Source organism: Antechinus flavipes, chromosome 2 (assembly GCF_016432865.1).
Source record: "Antechinus flavipes isolate AdamAnt ecotype Samford, QLD, Australia chromosome 2, AdamAnt_v2, whole genome shotgun sequence".
In the NCBI taxonomy this organism is placed as follows: domain Eukaryota; kingdom Metazoa; phylum Chordata; class Mammalia; order Dasyuromorphia; family Dasyuridae; genus Antechinus; species Antechinus flavipes.
The window spans coordinates 522,195,495-522,220,267 of record NC_067399.1 but is presented as its reverse complement, the minus strand read 5'-3'; the positions used below and the strand labels follow the sequence as shown (position 1 = coordinate 522,220,267).

General features: G+C 33.5%; 1 protein-coding gene across 3 annotated transcripts in view; it reads left to right on the top strand.

The window, feature by feature from the left end:
- Window positions 1-24,773, top strand: part of GABPB1 (GA binding protein transcription factor subunit beta 1) — a 77,003-nt gene that overhangs the window by 17,409 nt on the left and 34,821 nt on the right. Inside the window, exon 1 of one of the 3 annotated variants that reach the window (XM_051980625.1) lies at window positions 19,432-19,763. The exons of 1 other annotated variant lie outside the window; for it this stretch is intronic. The gene's annotated coding sequence lies outside the window, so the exon portion shown is untranslated. Of the gene's footprint in view, window positions 1-19,431; window positions 19,764-23,433; window positions 23,788-24,773 lie in introns of those variants that run through there. One more of the 3 variants, XM_051980622.1, reaches the window with a different exon arrangement.

Below are 24,773 nucleotides of genomic sequence, written 5' to 3'. Positions count from 1 at the left end.
AGATCTCATTTTCCCCATAGGGGTATGGGTAGGACAAATATAATATTTCATGTTTATTATAGGCTATTTTGAATAATCATAATTTGGTACAGTCCTGCTATCACTTGACATGCATTCATATGAAGCACAGCATTAGGCAAAATGATGGAATAAAAACTCTAGTATTTATAGGGAAAATAGGCTAAGAAGACAAAAACTTTTGTCAGTAATACATTTTAAAAAGAGATAGTAACATCATAAAATCATTAGCATAATTTTATACATATTAGATGGTCAAGAAATGTACAGATATTTTAAATAAACAGTGGGTCTTGGACTGTGTCCCAACTCCTACAGGTTAGTAAAGTCTTTCATAAATTGAGCAGGCTGAAACTTGGCAGACAACGTATGTGAATGTGGGGTGGACTAGTCCTTTTGTACCTACAGTTACTACTGACCAGAAGATTATATAAAAAAAGATGGTATTTTGTAGAGAGCCACAGACAGTGGGGAAGCTCTGGGTGAGGTATAAAACCCTTTAGCCCAAAGGGAACCTGCTTGACAATGTCTGTTTGGCTTTCTTCTCCCCTTGGAGCATTTCAGCCTTCCTGAGAAGTTGGGGTAGGGGTGGGATGTGTGACCACCTGTGTTCTACTTGATGCAGGGATACTTATAGTAAAGAGGCATTTACATATCTATAGCAGTGTGATTATAGTTAGCACTTGCACAGTGTGCTGTAGTGATATAATTGAATTAAGGTTTTTAAGGGGCTGAGAAGACTTGAAATAAATGGACTCTATCTCTGACCATCGTCATGGGTCCCTGCTTCATCATTCCTCCACTAAGACCAAGGACTCGGGCTGGTCCCAAGATCCTCCAGAGAACTAGTCTGAACCCCCCAGCATGGGGGCTCTAGAAAGCATAGTATACTTTGGCATCCCAACTTAGGGGCTCTAGAAAACACACTACAGTATTTTACCTTAATAAAGACCTGAAGTTTGCCTATGGAATTTGCTATTGGCATTGGAAAGATTTTAGCTTGTGAGCTATTGTGAAGTGGTTCAGTGTTCTGCATACTTGTAGTTTCTCAAGGAACAAATTGCACAGAAGCAAACTTGAAATTCATGGTGTGCTCAAAATATTCCCTAATATGTCAATCATATTAGAACAAATTCATGTTTTTGAAACAAATATTACAGTAGAACTGACTAAAGCTTAAGTCACTATCCAGTGCATTTTTTTCTAATAGATGAGATAGAAAGCATGGATTAATTGGGATAGGACAGCAAAATAAATAATATGGATATCTGGCTGTAGGATCATTGTTAGTCCTCCACCACTCTCTTGGTAATATACTTAGAGATAGAATCTCCTGCATGCTGCCAGATCAGTTTCAACATCGCACACAGGGAGTTGTATCATGGCTATAACATTTTTTATATTGCCATTTCCTAGCAACTATGTTTCCCAGATTCTCCTCTTCCTTTTGTAGCTGCCTTGAATTGATTTTAGAATGCCCCTTGCATTCTACTGCCTTGTTAGTTGTTATACACTGAGGCTCTATCTTCTGCCATTGCTCTCTAAATCTCTATGTTGCTTTTCCATCAGTCTTGCACTGTCTTCTGCTGCTGAATCTTTTACCTTAGCTGTGATGTTATTACTTTGTTATAACATCGCTCCTTCTCTTAATTCCCTCTGGAATTAAAGCAGCATCTTTTGTAATGTTTGTTACTGATGCACCAAAAAAAAATTGACCTACGTATATTTTTTAAAAGGCCTTTTCTATCTACTCCCTGACACTAAAAGATCCCTAGTGCTTTCATTCAGAATAAGTAAAATTCTTTCATCTCTTCTATATTCTGCTGAAAAGATTATCAGTTCTATAAACATTCAACAATCTCCACTGAGTCTTTTTGAGGTTAAGGATAAACAGAGACACTGCTTTTCATTTTTCCTTCCCCCTTCCTAAAGAAGGATCTTTGCTTTGCATTTCTGTTATCAAGTCAGATAGTTTCTTTTCCTATTTCATCTTACTTTCTTGCAACTTGGTGGGGCTTTTCCTTGAAATTATGTTAGAATTTAATGTAATGTATTTTGGAGAGTTTAATCTTGATTCTCCCTGGTCAGTGTCCTGTGTATTCTTTCCATTTTTTAATCTCTTTTCTTTGTTAATAGTAGAAAGTTTCCTGGAGCAATTTCTGAAATACAATGTTAAGATTTTTTGTTTAATTTTTTGTATGTCATCTTCAGATTATTGCTTCCCCCCCATTTTAATATATTTTTAAAATTTGAATTATATTGTAAAAATCTTTTTAGCAATTCATTTGTTTTTTGAACTTGTTTTTCCAGTTTTGCATTATGGGCAGTTTTGTTTTCTACTTTAGCAAAACTTTTAAAAAAAATATCTACATATATATATATATATATATATATATATATATATATATATATTGTTTATTTTTCTATTATCCATAGTGGTTATTCATTTTCCTCTTTTCAAACATTTTTGCTATATTTTCATTATAGATTTTTAAAAAAAAAACTATTAAACAAATTCTCTGCATGATCTTTTAAAATTTGCATTTGTGATTTTTCTTACCCATTTTCATTTTTTCTCAATTTATTCATTTGAGGAAATCTTGTGTCACTTTTCTCTTCCATTTGCTTTGTGTGTGATGTTTTAAGTGTTTCAGTGATTTCATATTTTTTTTAAAAGTAGTATTAATACACTTCACCTTGCTTATGTTCTATTTTGGCTTTTTATTATTATTATCTTTTGTTTTTAACCACTTTCTTACCATTGATGTTAATCTTTGCTGTTTTATGAAAGGGTTTTTGAAGTGAATGGTTTTACTGTCTTGACAAGAAAGCCCTATTAGTCATGTAACTAAGGGGGGGATGTCAATATGCTTTAGACATTGAAAAAATATCTTATTGAACTGAATATTATTTAAGTAATCATGACTAATAAAAATTTTATGTCCACAGGGTACATAAGCACTAAAGATATACTAAGTATTAAAGAGTTTACATAGTTGTGATTAGAAGAGATCATAATTTTAAATTAACAAGTAGACTTGTATGTATATTCAGACTATAAATAGAATGTATAAAACACACATATAATACATACACTAATAATCTATATAATTTTGGGAAATATTTAATGTTTTCATGGTTTACTTGTGGAGTAGGAACTTATAGCCAAGTTCACGTGTTTGAATTGCCTGGTGTCTTGGGGAAGGGAGAAGAAGGGAGAAGAATTTGGAACACAAGGTTTTGCAGAGGTGAATGTTGAAAACTATCTTTGAATGTATTTGGAAAAATAAAATACTGGTTTTTTTTTAAATTTTATTTTATTTAATAATAACTTTATATTGACAGAATCCATACCACGGTAATTTTTTACAACATTATCCCTTGCACTCGCTTCTGTTTCGATTTTTCCCCTCCCTCCCTCCACCCCCTCCCCCAGATGGCAAGCAGTCCTATACATGTTAGATATGTTGCCGTATATCCTAGATACAATATATGTTTGTAGAACCGAACAGTTCTCTTGTTGCACAGGGAGAATTGGATTCAGAAGGTAAAAATAACTCGGGAAGAAAATCAAAAATGCAAATAGTTCATATTTGTTTCCCAGTGTTCTTTCTTTGGGTGTAGCTATTTCTGTCCATCATTTATCCGTTGAAACTCAGTTAGGTCTCTTTGTCAAAGAAGTCCACTTCCATCAGAATACATCCTCATACAATATCATTGTCGAAGTGTATAATGATCTCCTGGTTCTGCTCATTTCACTTAGCATCAGTTCATGTAGGTCTCTCCAAGCCTCTCTGTATTCATCCTGCTGGTCATTTCTTACAGAACAATAATATTCCATAGCATTCATATACCACAATTTACCCAGCCATTCTCCAATTGATGGGCATCCATTCATTTTCCAGTTTCTAGCCACTGCAAACAGGGCTGCCACAAACATTTTGGCACATACAGGTCCCTTTCCCTTCTTTAGTATTTCTTTGGGTATAAGCCCAGTAGTAGCACTGCTGGATCAAAGGGTATGCACATTTTGATAACTTTTTGGGCATAATTCCAGATTGCTCTCCAGAATGGTTGGATTCGTTCACAATTCCACCAACAATACATCAATGTCCCAGTTTTCCCACATCCCTTCCAACATTCATCATTATTTTTTCCTGTCATATTAGCCAATCTGACAGGTGTGTAGTGGTATCTCAGAGTTGTCTTAATTTGCATTTCTCTGATCAATAGTGATTTGGAACACTCTTTCATATGAGTGGTAATAGTTTCAATTTCATCATCTGAAAATTGTCTGTTCATATCCTTTGACCATTTATCAATTGGAGAATGGCTTGTGTTGTTTTTTTTTAAAGAAAAAATCCACAAGCATTATGTCCAACTAACTAGTTAGCCTTGATTCAAACAAGGCATTTTAATTGTTTGAAAGAAGTATGTGACTTGTTCTTTGTCCACATAGAATTTATAATCAAATTATTTAAAGCAAATACTAAGGATAAATGCATGTTTAAGGGATGGAAAGGTTTTAAAATTCAATTTATTTTATTTTAATTCTGAATCCTCTGTCCTTTATTTTCCCTTTCCCCATCTATTGAGAAGACAAGAAAAGCAAAATTAATTAAAGATATGTATAATCACGTGAAAAACAATTGTTGATTTAAGATGAAGGAGGAAGAAAGTAAATACTACTTTATTATCTATGCTAAAGATCTTATGTTTCCTTTTGAAATTGTGGTTTGGCATTTCATTGATCATAGCTTAAAGAATAGACATTTAAAGGGAAATATTATTGTGGGATAGAGGTGATTTAGGGAAAGCTTTCTCTTGAAAACAGGAAAATTGAAATGGATTTTGAATTTAGGATAGGATTTAAACTTATGGAGGGAGAACTTAATTAGAGTTCCTCTACTGGAAAGAAGTGAGAGGTGATGTTGAAAAGGCAAAAAGGGGCCTATTGATAGAAGACCTCAATTGCTAGATTGAATTTGGATTTCATTTATAAGAAAAAAAAGCAGCGTTAGTGTAGTCCTAAAGTAGTATAGTAATATGAAAAAACCTTTATTTTAGGTTTTATTTTAGAAGCTATGTTCAAGATAGAATTGAGGAACTCCAGATTGGTTTCATAGCGACCATATTGACTTTAAATGTTGAAACTTTCCAGAGACATTATATCAATATTTTCACTAATCATATTAGACTATAGCTAATTAAAGAAAGGCAGTAATGAAGCATTTTAAAAAATGTTTACTATGTGCCAAGTAATTGTAATTACATTGTGCTGAGTAATCTTATATTTTATAGATAATCCTAAAATTTGGGGATTGGGATAGATTTGAGAACTCATCCAGTATTGTGGTTTGCAGTGTTTAAATGCATTGTTATGCTGCTTATGTTGATTTCCCACTCAAGCTACAAAGGGCATAGCTTAAACTGCTAGTTTTGGAAGTGGCATAAAATTAAAGTCTAGATTAGTTTCAATGCTCTTCCTTTCTCTCACAATTACTTTGTGAGACACTCACTGGGGCACATTGCTTTGACTAAATTGCTGCCTTTAGACTTCCTCCACTTTATCATTCACGTTAAATAATTCTCTCCTCTCTACTTTTCCACATAGCTTATTATTGCCACATTCTCTAGGCAGTTAGGTGTGGTAATTAGAGTGTTGGAGTCAAGAAGATCTGAGTTCAAATTCAGCCTCAGATGTTTAACAGCTGTGATCTTGGGCAAGTTCACTTCAATTTCTTCTGTAAAATGGGGTTAGCACTTTAAGGTTTTTGTGAGGATTAGATATTTGTAAAGCATTTAGTACAATGCTTGTCACATAGTAAGCACTTTTAAAATGCTGTTCTTATTCCCTCTCTCCCTATTTCATCTTCCTTCCCCCCCCCACCCACTTTTACTTCATTTTATCTCATACTTCTTTTTAAGTCTTAGTTTTCCAAACTGACAGTGTCTTTCAAAATGACAATTTATGGTGCTTTTTCAAATTGCTAGGACACATTGTAAGTTTTAGGATAACAAGGAAGGCCAGGTTATTCCATGGGAGTGCATAATGTAGCAGTTGCTTTTAATAGCCCTGAGGAAGTTATTTGGTGATTCTCTTCCACCTCAAGACTAGGGCATCTCAACAGATATAAACAGGATTTCTTGTCTTCTGTTACACTTGTAGTACTGGTTATTTATGGGGAAGGAAGAAAAGACTAGATATATGACCTGTTTTAGGAAGAAATTATTGTGGTTGTTGGTGATCTAGTATTCTTGAGTGAGTGCCATATGTGTCTTTGTATTTTTTCATAGCGTTTTATCCCTTGGGGAATCTTGTTTGCATGGTCTTGAGCATAGAGAATTCCAAAGGGTTTGGCAAGAATGAATTGTTCCACAAGAACATTGTTAGCTATATTATTGAAAATACCCTCAGATTAATTTTTTATTATCTGAAGCATTCTTGTCAGAGGTCACAGGACTTGGACACAAGGGATTTTGTGGAATTAATTATTTGATTTTTCTGCTGAACTGTATTACTTTTTATCTGATGTTATATTTGTTGAGGGTATTAGAAAAAAATGGGCAGCTTTTGCAAATGATATTATACAATAGACCACATCTTTACCAAAATGTAAAAAAACCCCTAACAGATAGTTACAAAATTTTCTAGTTTCAGTTTTTAATAATCTGCATGACAGAAAATATATTAATCTCATGATCTTCAAAATTCTATATTATAAAACTAATGCAAAAATGCCTCTTTTCTTAATAAGTTCCTAAGCTCTTGTGTGGTTCAACACTTTAAAAATTCAGTTTGTTTTTTATTCAGTTCTCTCCCACTGGCAAAATCCCTGAATATAGTACTTTCAGTACCATATTCCAAAGCCCCGGTTTGCTTTTCAGTTTGACAAATCAAAATATTTTGTGTCAGGCACTATAGATTAAACTGTAGGAATATACAGAAAAACAAAAACAAAAAAACAGATCTTGCTCTTCAGAAGTTTACAATCTAGTGAGAGAGATAACATGCAAAAAACTGTATTTTAACAAAATATACAGATTAATTGGAGATAGTCACAGAAGGAAGGCATTAACATTAACGGGAACTGGGAAAGTCTTATAGATGGTGAGATTTTAGCTGAGACTTCAGGGAAACCAGGAAACAGAAGAGGAGAAAGAAAATTCCAGGCATGTGAGATAGCCAGAGGAAATGCCCAGTCTGATGGAGTTTCATGTGGAAGGAATAAGAAGAACAGTATCATTGGATGGTAGAGTATGTTGGGGGGAAAGGGAAGTAAGGTATAAGAAAAACAGAGAAGGAGGAAAGGACCAGGTTATAAGGGGCTTTAAAAGCCAAACAGAGGATTTTATTGAATAGAGTAGTCACATGGTCAGATTTTCACTTTAGGAGGATTAATTTGACAGCTGAATGGAAGATAGATTGGAGTGGAGAGACTTGAGACAGGATGACCCAACCAAAACACTTTTTACAATAATCCAGACATGAGATAATGTGGGTCTGCTCAGTGACAGAGAAGAGAAAGGAATGTACATGAGATATATTTTGAAGGTAGAATGGACAGGACTTGGCAACTGATTTGGATATGGAGGATGAAAATAAGGAATGGAGAATGGTCTATAGGTTGCAAGCCTGGATATATTGACAATAGTAGAAAAAAAGAGGGAGGAGTTGGGAGTAAATATAATGAATTTGGCTTTGACTACATTGATTTCAGGATGCCTATGAGATGTCTGATTTGAAATGTCTAATAGGCAGTTAGAGGTGTAAAACTAGAGGCAAGGACAGAAGTTAGGGTTGATAAGTAGATGTGAAAATTGAATACTCTCAATGGTTTGAAATAATATAAAAGCAAAAGGAAAGAGGGTCTAGCACAGAGCCCAGAGGCTCCATAGATAATGAGTGTGACCTGCACGAATATCTAGCAAAGGAGACTGAGAAGGAGCAATCAAACTGGTGGGGAACCAAGAGAAAGTAGTGTAAAGAGACAAGAGTCTCAAGGAGAAGAGTATGATTGGTGGTAGCAAAGGCTAAAGAGGTCAAAAAAGATGAGAACTGAGAAAAGACCATTCACTTTGACAACGAAGAGATCATTGGTAACTTTAGGGAGAGCAATTTCAATTGAATAATAAGCTAGACTTTTGAAAATTTAGAAACAAAGGAGAGGACATGAAATGGAGACACTTATTCTACCTGGTCTTCTCAAGGAGTTTAGCTACAAAAGAAAGAAGAGAAATGGAGGATGATAGTTCCCAAAGATGGTTAGATCAAGTAAAGGTTGGTTTTTTGTTTGTTTTTGAGAAAATTAGAGACATAAGTGTGTGTATAGGTGTTAGAGAAGGAGCATGTAAATAGGGAGAATGTGAGGAGAGGAAGAGAGAATGAGAGAAAAGGAGAACGAACAATAGAAAATCAATTTGTTTGAGAAGGTGGGAACAAATGTGATCAAGGGTGCATAGAGAAAAGTTTTATTCGGCAGGGAAGTAGTTCATCTCTTTAGAAGTGAGGGTCTAGTGAGTGAGGTAAATAGGTTTGAGGAATAGGAGTGGGGAAAAAAGATTTAATTTTTTTTCTGTAAAATATGAAGCAAGATTGTCAGTTGAGAGGACAAAGATTGGGGAACCATGGTAAGTTTGAAAAGACGTGAAAAGGTTTGAGAGTTGCTGTGGTGAATAACACAAGAGTCAGAGATGTATAAAAGTATTGCCTTGTTATAATGATGGCCCAGTTGAGATTGCTTAACAAATTTGTAGTGAACTTAGTCAGCATGGTTTTGGGATTTTCTCCAGCTTCGTGAGTAGGAGGAAAGCAGTGGTTAGTGGAAGCAATGTAAAGCTGAAATTTGGCAGATCAGTATTATTGATAGGCTAAAGGAGCAAGGGTTTCAGGAAAAGAAGACAGAAGACAGAACTGAATTGAACTGGTTCATTGAAGGTTCAGAATGGAAAAGGGAAGAGAAATAGTATACAAGTGAAGAATTGAGAAAGAAATAAGGAATAGAGGCACTGGAGATTGTACTTAGAAAAAAAATAATTAGAGATAGCAAGGCAAAGGAAGGTTGGAATGACCACAGATTGTTAATAAATAATGGAATTTAAGAATTTATGAACTTAGAAGTGGAACACCTGTAAAACATGACAATATAAAAGATGTGACCATTTGTGTATATGAATTAGGTTGAGAAAAATGAAAATTTGAGTGTGTATATTGGAATGCTCTAATATGAAGGGAGGAGTTGGGGAAGAAATAAAGATGGAAACCTAAGTACTGAACTTGTTAAACAAAGGAGAATGTCTTGAAGTTAGTTGATTATAGCTACCACTGTCTTGATTGGGTCATCAGTGTGGAATGAACCTAAAAGAAAGAGATATACTGCTGAATAACGGTGGTAGAGGGAGAGTTTGGAAGTAGCAATAGGGAGGAAGAAATATTAAAACTCCCTGTCTCAATCAGTGAGTTGGGGTATAAGTGAAAATGTACCCAAGTTCTGTAGAAATGGTAGCCAGGACTATGTTATCTATAAGAAATCAGGTCTCTTCCAGTATAAAAGATAGAAATGGTTTAAAAGAAAAAAAGGAAAAAATGTTTAAAATGAAAACAAACTTGTTACCTATGAAATGGACATTGTAAGAGCATAGTGGGAAGTGCTTAGCTTTAAAATGGGATGTTGATGGAATTAAGCTGAGACAAAATGAGAGAGTTCTCAGTGGGGGAAAGATAACAGGATTTGAACTATGACAGCCAGGAGTTTAGAATCACTAGATAGGAAGGGGGATGACAGACTCACAAGCACAGACTTCCTAGTCTTACAGAATTGTGCTGTGTTCATGGAACTTCCAGAATTGACCAGAAATTTCCTTGGACCATTGTTGAAACTATTGAGAGTAGATAACCACAAGCATTTTTTACCTGATATCAATTGGAAATCATTGATCACAAAATTTAGAACTAGAAAGGACCTTAGACCCTGACTCCCTCATTTTAGAGATAAATTAAAAAGAAAGAAAATAAAGTAAGAAGTTGAATATTAAAATTTTCAAAGATAGCAAATACTGGAGCAAAAATCATGAAATCAATTTAATTCAGTTTTTGATTTTTTTTTTTTTGCAGATTTTTACAAAGTGATCAAAGCTGTTTATACATGTCAGTTTCCTAAAATAGTTTATCAAAGCCTTCTGAAATTTTGTCCTGAAAATCAAGAAGTCACATTTTAAAAGTTTATCAGCTAACATAATAGCATAGTACCTGGTACGTAGAAGCTTGTCGATTGATTAATTTATAACTTAAAGCATAAACTTTTTGACCAGGAACATATTGTCAACCTAAAAATCTGTTTTCTTTATCAGTGTTAAGGGAGTGACCATAAATATATACATCACTTTAGAATACAGTGTACAGTGAGAAGGAATCGAAATGACATTTGAGAAGATAAATTTGGGAAGAGTGTATTTAAAAATAATTCTAAGCTAAAAACGAGTTTTAGAAGGACTTGGAGTTCATATTTCTAAGATATCTCTAAGAGGAAGATTATAAAAGATCACAGGCTATTATTATCAAAGGTAATTCGGAAGATCGGCAACTTTTGAACTTTATACCTAATTTTTATCCATATAATGTTCAGTGCTCTCATCTGGATGATATTTGAGGAAAACATGAGAAGGAAACAGAATTTTACAAATTAATTTCTCTAGCCAGCCACATCTTTGTATTCACAGTTTATGGTTTATTGAGATACAGAGAGTATAAGATGCTTCTTTGCATGGTATTTAAAAACAAGATTTGATTTGGTAGCACAAAATCAAGTCTTCAGGACTCACTTCTGAGTAGATCCCGTGTCTATGTTAAGATCTTAAAAGAGCTTGTGACAGAAATAAATACATCAAAATAAATTATAGGACTTGAATACCAGATTAAATTGAAAGGAGACAATTGTGGTGTCATGGAAAAGAGCCCTTCCTGGTCTTGGTATCAGTATCATTTTATTAGAGGCCTGAGATTGTAGAATATATTTTGTAACCAGAGACAACTTATTGAACCTCTTTGAACCACCATTTCTTTATTTATAAAATGGGGATAATAATACTTGTACTACTTAAACTCATAGGATGGTTTTGAGAAAAAGCATTTTGCAATCTTAGAGCACTATATACATGTGAGTTTTTATTTTATTCTGAGAACCACTAGAAGATTTGTGAGTAGGTGCATGCATTGATTATATTTGTGAATCAGTAATACCAGTTAAGTAAAGAATTTATTAGAGAAGGGAGATTCATGAGAGTTGAGGTAGTTTAGTTGAGAAGTAATGAAAGCCTTAAAGTGGCTTAGTGGCAGTGTGAGTAGTAGAAAGGAGAGGATTGGTATGAGAGATCTTTGGAGGTAAATCTAGAGGATATGACCAGAGTAGGCTGTCCTACTCTTCATGATTCTGTTTGTGATTATTGTGGCAAAGATACTGGAGTATTTTGCAGTTTTCTTCTCTAGCTAATTTTATGGATGAGGAAACTGAGGAAAACAGAGTCAAGTGACTTGCCCAGTGTCATGTAGCTAATCTCAGACCAGATTTGAACTGAGTATTAAGGGTCCCTTGAACTTTTCTTTTTGAGTTGCCATATTTTTCTGAAACACTAGACCCAGAGAATGGATGAATGCAAGAGACTCTGAATATGCCAAAAATGACCCATCCATCCCTAGTTGACATAATTTGTTGTTTGCATTTGAAACTGGATTCCCTGTATGTCCTTGGGAGTCAATACAAGTGCCAGAATAGGTTTGTACATCTGGGACACTTGTAGATAAGTGTTTATTTTCTTTGGTTAGCAGTTCCCAAGAGAAAAGAATGTGGTTTTTGGTGTTGTCTTGGTCCTTCCCTTCAAGAGAAGGTTTTGTTCTTTTTCTGTTTTTACAATACTTTTCCCTTCCCATACCAGGCTCCTTTAGGTGGAGACTCTGGTATCTCCTTCTTTCTTTGTCCTATTGCCATACATATATATGCAGGCTTCTGTAAGAACTGCTCTGACTTTGGGTTCCACAGGCAAGTTTATTTCTCTTGTAATAAATCTAGTTTTCAGGTAAGTTTTATGAAGTTGTGATTTCCTGTTGACAGAACTCAAGAAGAGAAATCTTTGTGACTCTAGGCCTAGCATTCTATCCAATTTGATGAAAGAAGCTGAGTTCAGTTGTAAACATAAATTTGAGATGCTAGCAGATCATTTAAAGTAGCAATCTAAGTAGATATCCAGCAGGTAGTTGGAAATGGAGGAAAGAGTATGGTTTGGAAATACACTCATGGGCCAGAATAAAAAGTTTTGCATTTGATCAGAAAGAGGTAATTAGTAATTTTGAAGTGATGAGTTTTGACAATATATTAAAGCCAAATTGCAGTTGGTTAAGTAATAAAATGTATGATAAAGAAACAGAAACAACAAATGTAAACTGCTTTTGTTGGAAGTTTGACAGTACAGAATGCAGAGAATGGGAAAGAATAGTAGTTGGAATGTATAGCAGGAGAAAATGAATTTTTTTTCCTAAACTATCAGTACGACCTGAGCAAACTTGTTGAGGGAAAAGAGCCAGTTAGTGGAAGGGGGAAATAGCTAGAGCAAGATCCCAGAAGGAATAGGAACCAGGACAAAATAAAAGGGTTCACCTTGGCATAGTAATCCTCTGAGACCAGAGGGAAAGAAAAGAGGATAAGTAAAGATGAGTTTTGAATTGTGGAGGAAGGGAGATTAAACTTATTCATATGCATTGGCCTTGTTCTCCCCCTCCTCCATTTAATAATTTTTATGCTTTTTTTAAAAAAAGCATTTGAATTGTTTTCCAGTAGAGACACACACACACACACACACACACACACACACACTGAATTCTCAAAAATTTGAGCAAAATACTGTCCAATATTATTTGCAATAGTCTATCTTTCTCCTGAAGGGAGGAAAGTAGTTTTTTGAGATCTAGATTAGTTCCCAAAAATAGTATGAGTTCCACAGCATTTTAGCATTATTTTTGTTTGTTTTTATAATGATTTCATATATCTAATATCCTTGTTGTGCATTATTTGTATAATTTTTTTCATATTTCTCTAGCTTCCCAATATTTAGAATTCCTTTTAGCTCAACTATATTCCATTACATTCTTATGCCCCAGTTGTCTCAGCCCTTCCCTAATTCATGGGGCTCCATTTTGTTTTTAGGTTTTTTTGTTTTGTTTTGCTCTAATAATGCTGCTAGGGGTATTTTTTTGTTTGGATATCTTTCTTCTTATAGACTTCCTTGCAGATATATGTCTTGAAGTTTGATGACTGAGTCAGAGTACAAAGAGTTCAGTATCTTGCAAAATTCTAAATGGTTTTTCAAAATAGTTGGACCAACTCAGAGCTACCACAATAATCTGTTGCTGTACCTATTTCCCCATAGCTTCTCTACTATTCACTATTTTCCTCTTTTATTATCTGTTCCAATGTGATGGGCATAAGAGGAATCTCAGAGTTGTTTAAGTTTTCATTTTCTTAGTATTGGTGACAGAGAAATGTTTCATATAGTTTTTATAGTTTGCTTTTCTTTTGAGATTTGCTTGTCCTTTAATTTGAATAACTTGTCTTGGATAATTGGCCTTGATTTTTTAAGGAAACTACGGAGTAAGGCCATCTGATGCATGAAACATTATAGATATGGGGATGTAGTTGAGGTAGGAGGCAAGAAGCTTTTATTACTTACTTGCTCTGTGCAAGATACTATACTAAGCAGAATACTAATATAAGTTAAAAGAAGGACCATCTCTGCCCTCAAGTAGTTTACCTTTCAATGGTGGAAGACATCACTTAAAAAGGAAAAGGTTGTGGAACTAGGGAATGAGAAAAAGTATCAATCCAACTGATTATGGGGACAAAGTCTAGGGAATCAGAAATGTACCCGGTAGGGGAATGAAGTATTGCTGACCTGGGCCTGTCCTCCAAAAGTTGATGATTTGAGGAAATGGGGAATGGATAAATTTACTCTGATTTTGATAGAGTCTAGAAGAGATAAATAGGTTACCATGTGACAATGAGTATTTGTCCTAGTTGAAGTCCTAGTTGAAGTTACATAGCATAAATTTTTAGTGGACTCAGTTTTTAAAAAAGTTAAATTTTATTGAATAAACACTTTATGTAGAAGAACAATGTACCTAATTGTGGATGACCTTGAGTGTAAGTCAGGGATAGGGAATAAGTAGCCCTCAAAATTTTTGAGTAGAGATACTATGATAATAGTATTTTAGGGAGAATCTTCTAATTATGGTGTTTAGGATGTATTGGAAATGGGATAGAAAACATTTTTTAAGAGCAGGGATTCTTCACTGTGTCACTTTGAAGAAATCCAAGGATCCCTTCTCACAGTACTATTTTTAAAGACATAAAATAAAGTACAAGGGAAACCAATGACAGTGAAATGTACTTGTCAGAATATATATTTTTAAAAATTCGTCATGAAATCCATGACTAGAAAATGGAAGGGAAACATGGAAGTAGCAATTATCCTCCATTAAGATCATATTAAGAGGAAAACCATGATGGATGTATTTAGGAAGATAAAAAGTTGAGTTAAGACACCATCTCTGCTCCCTGGGTGCTTATATTCCTAAATAGAGGGGTTAAGACCATGACACAGATTAGTATAATACACAGTATTACTGGACAAAAACATTAGGAAATTATAAAATAAAATGTTACATAAGGTTTGAGAAATAATACAATTACTGATTATGGGGGTAGCAGAAAATGATTGCTCACAGTACAGGTATTAGATGAAGCGTATTTGAGTTGGACTTTAAAGATATGAATTTAATGCGGTAATTTTAGGGAACTGAAAATTTTTTGAAGATAGAAAATTTATGGTAAAAGTGGCATTTATTTTTTTTATTTTTATTTTTTAATTAATTTTATTTTTATTTATTTATTTATTTATTTATTTTTATTTAATAATTACTTTATAGTGACACTCGTTTCTGTTCCGATTTTTTTTTCCCCTCCCTCCCTCCACCCCCTCCCCTAGATGGCAAGCAGTCCTTTATATGTTGGATATGTTGCAGTATATCCTAGATACAATATATGTTTGCAGAACCGAACAGTTCTCTTGTTGCGTAGGGAGAATTGGATTCAGAAGGTATAAATAACCCGGGAAGAAAAACAAAAATGCAGATAGTTTACATTCGTTTCCCAGTGTTCTTTCTTTGGGTGTAGCTGCTTTTGTCCATCATTTATCAATTGAAACTCAGGTCTCTTTGTCAAAGAAATCCACTTCCATCAAAATATGTCCTCATACACTATCGTTGTCGAAGTGTATAATGATCTCCTGGTTCTGCTCATTTCACTTAGCATCAGTTCATGTAAGTCTCGCCAGTCCTCTCTGTATTCATCCTGCTGGTCATTTCTTACAGAACAATAATATTCCATAACATTCATATACCACAATTTACCCAGCCATTCTCCAATTGATGGGCATCCATTCATTTTCCAGTTTCTGGCCACTACAAACAGGGCTGCTACAAACATTTTGGCACATACAGGTCCCTAAAAGTGGCATTTAAAGAAGAAAAATGTTAGTAATTCCTTCATCACTTAACTCATATTACTTACACATACATTAATTTATACCATCTAGTAGGTTATTTGTTCTAATTCATAGATCCTGGATTGACCAAGACCTAGGATTGTCCTCAGCCTAGTAGGATATAATTTTTCTTGAATCTTAATTCCTGAGCCTATGCTTTCTTTCTTTTTTTTTTAATTTTTATTTTATTTAATAATAACTTTATATTGACAGAATCCATGCCAGGGTAATTTTTTTTTACAACATTATCCCTTGCACTCGTTTCTGTTCCGATTTTTCCCCTCCCTCCCTTCACCCCTCCCCTAAATGGCAAGCAGTCCTATATATGTTAGATATGTTGCAGTATATCCTAGATACAATATATGTTTGCAGAACCAAACAGTTCTCTTGTTGCACAGGGAGAATTGGATTCAGAAGGTAAAAATAACCCGGGAAGAAAAACAAAGATGCAGATAGTTCACATTCATTTCCCAGTGTTCTTTCTTTGGGTGTAGCTGCTTCTGTCCATCATTTATTAATTGAAACTCAGTTAGGTCTCTTTGTCAAAGAAGTCCACTTCCATCAGAATACATCCTCATACAATATCGTTGTCGAAGTGTATAATGATCTCCTGTTCTGCTCATTTCACTTAGCATCAGTTCATGTAAGTCTCTCCAAGCCTCTCTATATTCATCCTGCTGGTCATTTCTTACAGAACAATAATATTCCATAACATTCATATACCACAGTTTACCCAGCCATTCTCCAATTGATGGGCATCCATTCAATTTCCAGTTTCTAGCCACTACAAACAGGGCTGCCACAAACATTTTGAGCCTATGCTTTCATGTGACTGTTGCCTCCTTACAGAAGTTATCTAGAGAAGCTACATAGAAATTTACCCCAGAACCTTCCCATTATTATTTGCCAACTACTTTTGATTCTCTTATTCAGAATGCCAGAAGTGTGATTGACCTAGAGAGAAAGAAATGTTCTTTCCTCTGTACTATGAGATCTTCTCTTATGAGAATATATGGAATTATTGATAAGTTATTGGTGCCAAGGAATATTTGTAATTTACTTTGAGTATCAAAGTTATGGCTGTATAACTCAAGGATTTCCATTTCCCTGGTATATGTATGGGAGAAGTCTTTAGGCATCTTGAATTGGAATTCACAATATAGTTCCTTTTTAAAAAAGTACTTATAAAATATGTAAAGTTAAAATAATTTTACAAAAGAAAACCAAACTGTATTATGAATTCCAATACAGGAATTCAAATACAGGACAGCCACATGGTACAATGGATAGAGCATCAGTAGTTGGGGAGATCTTAGTTCAAACCAGCCTCAGACATTTACTAGCTGTATGACCCTGCACAAGTCATATAATCTCTGTTTGCCTCAGTGTCTCCTGTATAAAATGACGACATCCTGGAGTAGGAAATGTCAAGCCACTCCTTTATCTTTGTCAAAAAAACAAACCAAAAAACCCATGTACTTTGTCCACAGAATTACACAGAGTCAAACACGATGGAATGACTGAACAATTGTTATCACTTCAGATATGTATTGTTTTGACATGTAAGATATTTCACAAATAGTCAAATAAAACCCCTGCAAGGTACATTTCCTGAAAAAACAGCTTATTGTTTATTTACAAAAAGTCAGGATGAGCCCTTTTGTATTGACAAGTATGGCACTAATATAAATATTAACTTTATTGTTTTTTTTCCCAGAGTTTTTTCTTCTTTATTTTGATTTTATTTTCACTTTTTGGCTCTGCTTTCTTCTCTGTATCCCTTTGGAGTACTATTCCCATGTTTCTCTGGCATCTTTTGTAGAATGATAGTCTTTTACATTAACTTTACTATAAATTATTCAATCATTACTCAACTATTTGACACTCATTTTATTAATTATATATTTTTATTCTTATAAATCATGCTTCTATGAACATTTCTTGTTGTACATGTGGATCTTTTCTTGTTGTCAGTAATATCCTTGAGCTAGAAGTTCTGTTTAAAACAATTTAATAACTTTTCTGTAATACACTTTACTGTAGAAATTACATTATAACAAGTGATTAGATAGATTTGAAATGGCACTGCTAGTACTATAATTCAGGAACATTGTTTAGTAAATAGACTTTTTAATTAGTTTAGGAACCTATGGATTTGGGAATTCACTTTTATGTCTGTTGTTTTGGGACAACATAGATAGCTAAATTTGAAGAGGTTTTATTAGCAGAGTAGCAACAGTGTAATAAATGCTTTGGCCACAAGCAGCTCTTCAAGAGCATCTAACAGAATTTCAATGGAATTATGTGTTGGTAATTGGTGGTAGAATTATTCATACCAAGTGTCAAGTCCCTATTAAAATACTATTTCTACTGGTAACCTTTCCCCTGTCTTCTGTCTTGGGGCTTCCATTTTTAAACTTTTGCACATAGTTTGTTTATCCATATTTTCCCCCATTAGTTTGTGAGCTCCTTGATCAGTAACTGTCTTTTGCCTCATTTTGTATACTCAGTCCTTAGCACATTGCTATGTTGCAGGCACTTAGCAGGCATTTAATAAATGTTTATTGATTGACTAACTTTGTACTGCCTTTGCTTAGTGTCTGACACAAATAGATGCTTAATAAATGTTGTTTGTGACTTGACTACTTAGTATCCTTTTTCAGTCCCTGACAATGCTTTGCACAAAACAGGAGCTCAATAAATACTGATTGAATGACATTGTAAAAAGAGCCTGTTTTCATCTGGGTATACATATAAATTAAGATAATTTAATCTGATTTTATTGTATATGAGAGTCTCCAGTTGAGAAATTTAGTTGAGAATTATTTCACCACCAGATGGCCCTCTCAGCATGTGAAGAGCTACTAAGCAAAATTAGATGTTATATATACAGCTCATTTGAAAAAATATTAATTCAATTCATAACTTATAGTAAAAGGTAATTGAATTTTTAAAATTAAAATATCAACTTTAGTTTGCAACAAAATTCAATAGAATTCATGTGGAAAAGCACAGTACCAGATAACATAGATTTTATAATCTGTAGCTAGTAACTTTTAGGCACAAATGAGATTTAGTATGCATGTTTAAACAAAACTTAAGTACTTTTTCAATTGTTTAGGACAAGTTTCAGTACAAAATACAGTACAAAATACCAATTTATTCCATGTAAATTGTTGCTAACTGCTGTAATGAATTGAACACTTAAGATTATTGTAGACTAATACACTAAGACTTAATACCACTAAGATTAATTTGGAGTAAATTTGGAGCTGTGATCACGTTTAGTCAATTGATTTAAAAAAAAATCATAGCTGATCTAGTCTAATGGTCAGAATTTTGATTTCTACCACTTAGTCAAATTAAATCAGTTTTTTTCCCCCCAAAGAGGCAGAAAGCTATAGTTAGATGATCATATTCAGATACACTTTTTTTTTTCTTTTCTTTTTTTTTCTGATTATATGACAGTCTCTTTTTTGGTTTGTTGTTGTTGTTGTTTTTTTTTTTTTTTTTTGGCTGAGGCAATTGGGGTTAAGTGACTTGTCCAGGGTCACACAGCGAGGAGTGTTAAGTGTCTGATTTGAACTCAGGTCCTCCTGACTTCAGGGCAGATGCTCTATCCACTGTGCCACCTAACTGCCCCAATCTGTTTTATTTTTAAATTATTGCTTTCATTTGTCTTTTTGCAGCAACATTAGCCTATTATGGTAAATAACAAGTTTACTTATTCATGGCATTTTCAAAACTAAGCTGACAGAATTAACTCATGCCTAACATATGGACTTTCTGACTATTTAGGCTGCTTGATGACTGGTGAGAATAGGGAATTTGCTCAGATAGGTCTAAGAAAATGATAATAGGTCACATTTACATAGTGCTTTATGCTTCAGAAGTGTATTTGTTAATAATGTGGTCAAAAATATCTCTCCTTCCCTTAATGTTTTCAGACAAGAACATGGTGCAAGACATTAGACGCATCGTTCACCTAATTGACAATCACACGATATAAATCAACTCCCAAGTATGATGTTGAATCATTTTAGTGTCTGACCCTATTTGAAGTTTACTTGGCAAAGATACTGGAGTGTTTTGCCATTTTACAGATGGGGAACTGAAGCAAACAGGATTAAGCAAACAAGGTCTCACAGTTACTAGTAAGTGGCTAAGACATAATTTGAACTCAGTACTCTATTGACCGCACCTAGATGCCCGCCCAAATATGTATGATTAACTTTTTGTTTTTGTGGTTTATCTGTTAGAAGTTTTAAATTTCAAACTTGGTATTCAGTTCTTTTCTGTTTCATTTGTTTATAGTAAAAAAAATGCAAGCTAATTTTGTATTATTTACTCCAAAACATAATTAGGAAATGCCTAATTGTCAATTCCCAGCTCACATACCTACTTGTTGAAGAACACATGTTTACCTAGGCTGGAAACGAATGTAAACCTTCTATTTGGGACTAATTTCTCCCTTGTCCCCTTACCCTTCAAGAAATACATTTCTAGTATAAATTCAAGCCCAGGTACTTTTCCCCTTCCTTCTCTTACAAATAATAAAGTATCTTTGGTTCCTTTAAATTTTTTTTTTTTTAGGATTAACTATAGACAGATTTCTTTGGAACAGTCTTCCTCTGTGGGACCTTTCTTTTACTTTAGATAGGCATCTCGAATTTGAAAACTATTTTGAATAATATCTCACTTTTCTATTTTCTTCTTTCCGTGGACTATTATACAATTTTAGATAAAAATTCTTGTGGTATCCTTTTCCATTTGTGAATAACCATAACTTAAGGATATATACACATATGTGCACGTACATTCTGGGACTTCAATTTCTTCTCCATCCATTTTCTTGATACTTGTGTTCCAGGATAGACTTTCTTGCCTGGGAGTATCTTCTGTTTCTGTTAGAATGTTATCTGAAAACCACAAAGGAGTTATTTACTTTATAAAACTATATAAAATCATGACAAAATAGATTGGAGAGGGGAGAAAGTCTTAAATTCTCAAGGGAGATTAAAAAGGAAAAATAGGAATGAAAAGGACATAGCAGTACCAGATCTTAAATTGTATTTTAAGGCAATAATCAAATCAATTTGGCACTAGTTAAAAATCAGGTAAATGTAAGGGAATAGATAAGTAAACTACAAAATAACATAACTTAGTAGTCCAATTTGTCATAAATCCAAGAACTCAAATTGTTGAGAAGAATTTACTCTTCAACAAAAATTTTGGAAAAAACTGGAAAATAGTGTGGTAGAAAATAGGTTTAAGCCAAAATTTTATACTCTACAATACAAAAAAAGCAATTTTAAAATAAAAGATTATATCATAAAACCCAGACACAAAAAAATTAAAGGAAAATGGAAAGAATGAATATCCTTCAAATCTGTAGTTGGGTATTTTAAAATAGTACAAATAAAGGATAGAGGAAGAAGATAGAATAGATAATTTTAAAAGCTTTCTTATGAATAATATAAATGTAACTAGAGTAAAAGAGAAAGTTTGCAGGAGGAAGTTTTCAAATTATATATTTCTTTTTTTTTTAATTTAATTTTATTTAATAATAACTTTGTATTGACAGAATCCATGCCAGAATAATTTTTACACATCATTATCCCTTGCAATCACTTATGTTTCGTTTTTTCCCCTCCCCCCCCAAGATGGCAAGCAGTCCTATATATGTTAAATATGTTGCAGCATATCCTAGATACAATACATCAAATTATATATTTCTGAAAGAATTTTGATATATAACACATAAAGAATTGACATTATTATATAATACTAAGATTCCATAGATAAAATATATAGTTTGCATTTTTAAAAGTATCTATAACCATTAAACATGCCCCAATTCACTAATTAAAAAAAAGAAATAATGTCAAGATTTCATTTTTTTTATCCACCGAATTGACCAAGTTGAAATAGCAAAGTCAGGTTGGAGAAGTTGTATGACAATACAGTCACACCTTGTTGGTGGAACTGTGATTTGGAGTAATTAAAAAAAAAAAAGGATCATATCTTTAACCTCACTATCTTACCAGAAACTAATAAAATTTACTTGGGCCAAGTGGTCTGGAAGAAGGGGCAAGGCATGACTATGTTACATGTGTTTTTTGTCTTGTCTTTAATTGTCTGTTAATTTTTTAAAATATCCATTATAAAACTAGTGAATATGACTATAATAATATGCATAATATATAATTTTATGTGTGTGTATATGTGTGTATATGTATGTATGTGTGTATATATATATGTATATTATAGAGAGATAGGTAGATAGGTAGATAGATATAGATATTTTTTCCCTCCTCTTTAATCATATCTGATGTGAGTAGGTTTTCAGAACTACCAGTCCTCCTCCTCCATCTAATTCTTCTGTGTTGGTTCTTGCCCTCCTACCTCATTTGTATAGCATAATTATTATTTTTACCTTTTTTAAAAAAACAAACAAGCAGTTTTGCTTTTTTTTTTTTTTTTTTTTTTTAAGAGTCACATCATACTCAGCTCTACTCCAGTCTTTCTTTTGGAAAGACTGATGTTAATCTTTAACATTTGGCTTACATTTCCCCTTTATGATAGATACATTTTGTCCTTATCAAATCCCTTGAAATTAGTCTTTGATATTGACTCTTAGATGTTAAATATTCTATTGAGATCATGTTTGTTTCAGATGTGTGTGTGTTTATACTATATATATATATATATGTATGTGTCTGTATCATATTATGGTTGCTGATAGAGTGTACAATTCTAATTGTAATTCTAGCATATTTGAATTTTTTTTGTTTGTTTTTGCTTATAAAGTTTTTTCTTTGATCTGGGGTTTTTGAAATTTAGCAATGATATTTCTTTGTTTTCTTTGTAAAATCTCTTTCAGGTGTCAATCTGTGGATTTTTTTTATCTATTTCTACTTTCCGTTCCATAACTTCAAAACAATTTTCTTTTATTTTTGGGACAATTTTGTTTATTTCTTGTATTATTGTATCAAAGTTCCTTTTTGTGGTCATAGCTTTCAGGTAATACATTTATTCTTATATTTTCTCTTTTTTCCCCCCATTTTATTTTATTTTTAAAAGCAGTGTAAGAAAAAAAGAAAAACAGAAAAGGAATACAAAACAAAATTAAGCAAAACAAAAGAAAATATTGTCATGTGCCCAAAAGAGCATCAGGGAAGATTCAAATTATATAACCACAAATTGCCATATCAAGAAAGTATATATATTAGTAGAAGAAATTATATTCATGAATTTTTTTTTTTTTTTACTTCCTTGAAAATTGGTCTTTGGTCTTTTCTGTGTACCTTATTTGCTTTATTCTTTTTCCTCTTTTATCTTCCGCCTCCTTCTCCTCCCTCCCCCCCAAGGTGTTTTCTCTTTTTGTTCTGTTTTCCAGATCTGTTGTTTTTCTTATAAAATGTTTCACATTCTTTTTTATTTTTATTTTTTATTCTTTATATTTTGTTTTATTATTTCTTGTCTCTTAAAACTTTATTAGCTCCCTCTTGCCCAGTTCTAATTTTCAGAGTAATTTTCTTTTTTAAGACTGGGAATTGGGGCAGCTAGAAGGAGCACCTGCCTTAAATTCAGGAGAACCTGAGTTCAAAATGGGCCTCAGACATGTAATACTTCTGGCCAAGTCACTTAACAGATCCCTCAAAACAAAACAATACTCTAGATTTCCTTTTCTAGTTGGTTGACTTTTGTTTTCCATTAATCTTTTCTTTGGATTGTTCTTTTTTGAAGTTTTTCCTCAATCTCTTTTGATTTTTTAAAAGGTTTTTCTTTTTCTTTTTTTCTTTCTTTCTTTTTTCTTTTTTTTTTAAGTTCTATAAATTCTTTCTGTTCAGGTAACCATCTAACATTACTTTTTGGAGTAGGAGAGGCTTTTTTTTTTTTTTTTAAATTTCAGTAACCTCTGAAGATGAACCCCCAGACTTCTCATTATTTCCATAGTAAGTTTCTATGGTTGCATTCTTTTCATTTGCCTCCTATTTTTTTTTTTTTAATAAGAACTTACAAGTATAACTATGTCTAATCTTGGGGTGAAGGGAATTGTGCTTCTGGGTTCATTTTAGCTCTCTCTTCTCTGGCCTGGAACCCCAAATCAAGAACTCTCCCTGCAAGTGCCTGTAGCCAGCAGCGTTCCTACCCCATTGCTTCTGAATTCACCAGGTATGCTGATTCCCACTCACCATGTCTCAGCAGCACAACCTGGTGCTTCTTATCTGTGGAGCTTCCCTCAGTTTTCTCATACTCAGACCTCTGACTCCCCATTCTGTGAAAGTTCCTGTGCTTGGGGGTGAGGCTACCTCCAAATCCATCTAGCCCTAGGGCTTCCCCCTTCTTGTTTCAGTGGAGCTGATCTTGGCAGCGTTTATACTTAACAATGATTAAACCTTTGTCCTGGACTTTTTTGTTTGTTTGTTTGTCCCAGAGGACCCCTATTCTGCCCCAAGTCTTACTTGTTTTTCACTCGTCTAAATTTGCTCTGAGACACATTTTTGTTCCATTTGTAAGGAAAATCTGGAGAGCTTGGAACGGCTATCTTCCCAGAATCCTTCCTCTCACTGAGACTAGTGAATTTCAAAGAAAATGATATTAAGAATTCTCTCAGTTGTCAGCCAGTATAGACTCAAAATGTAATAACACAAAATGTAATTTTTAAAATTCATATATATTTCATGATGAATGCATGCACAATTCCAAATACTGGTTTACAAACTTATGCTAGGAACTAAGCATTTCTTACTCTATAAACATTTGTTTTTGCAGTTTGATATCATGGAAATAAAGTCACAAGTTTTAAAAATCACTTGTTTAGTGGAGAGAGCATCAGCCTTGAAGTCAGGAGGACCTGAGTTCAAATTTGATCTCAGACACTCAACACTTCCTAGCTGTGTAACCTTGGGCAAATCACTTAACCCCAATTGCCTCAGCAAAAAATAAAAATTTAAAAAAAAATCACTTATTTGAAAAGAGTAGTTTTTTTTTTTTTTTTTTTGGAATAAAGTATATGGCATGGTACTTAACTTGTCTGCCTCAGTTTTCTTTATCTTACTTTAAAATGGAGTGAAGATCAGATGAAATAATAATTGTAAAGTTCTTCACACAGGGTCTGGCACATTTAAAGATTATGTATTTTTAGCTGTTATTGTTAA